Below are 997 nucleotides of genomic sequence, written 5' to 3'. Positions count from 1 at the left end.
CGGTTCTTAGCAGGAATAAACTTGGTGAGACCAAATGATCTCTGGGAGATGCCTGTAAATGATTCAAAGACATGTTCTAATGCTCAACTTTTTTTGCATGATATGGAGACAAAAAGAGGCGATGGAAAACTAATTTATTTCGTTGCGTAGCTGAATGAAACTATGTTTTTTTAGTATATTCTTTATTGATACTCTCTACTGCTCAATCCAGTGCAATGTAGAAAAGAAAACTCTTTCCTGGAGTCAAAAGGGTAAACGAATTTTGAAAATTACGGCTAGGCTCCATCTGGGGATCAATAATGGGATATTTTCCTTTTGTGCCCCCCAGCTTAGTGGTCGCGTATTATTTGCACCCTCCCGGACGCACGTGCCATATTTTACGTGATAATCTACTACATAATGACATGTGCTCTTTAACTGGGGGTGCATAACGTTCTGGGGGGTGCAAACGGAAAAAATCCCAATAGTGTAAAAAGTTAGGAAATCTACTTCAGTTACAATTGATTTCCAATCAAGTTCACGGAATACCATATCACATCCTCAACTTTTTAATTCTTCTAAGTTATTTTTTTCTGGTTCTTGAAAACTTTTTGTAGCCAAATGAAACAATGCACTTTCGATTTGCTTAAATCTCAACGTTATCACCACTTTTGGCATATCAGTAATGTTGTAAACCATGTTATGTTGTACAAGCTTAAACAAGCATTACATAGAAAATAAGGATCTAATCTGTTCTCCTTCTTCCCCCCCCCCCCCCAGCTTAGTGAGCAAAAAATTTTTAAGACCCCCAGGCGCACGTGCTATTTTCTTACATAGTAACGTTCTATATAACAACAGACAATTTGTAACGGGGGGTCACAAAAAAACAATTGGGGGGGGGGGCGAAACAGATAGATCCAAAAATAATGTACATACAAGCATTACAGAGAAGCATTACATAGAAGTTAATGTAAAAATAAACATAATTATCCAAAAAAATATATTTATGCAAACTTTT

The sequence above is a fragment of the Convolutriloba macropyga genome, chromosome 4, assembly GCF_964194025.1.
Source record: "Convolutriloba macropyga chromosome 4, txConMacr16.3, whole genome shotgun sequence".
Taxonomy (NCBI): Eukaryota; Metazoa; Xenacoelomorpha; order Acoela; family Convolutidae; genus Convolutriloba; species Convolutriloba macropyga.
The sequence above is the reverse complement of the archived record's forward strand: the minus strand, read 5'-3'. Positions refer to the sequence as shown.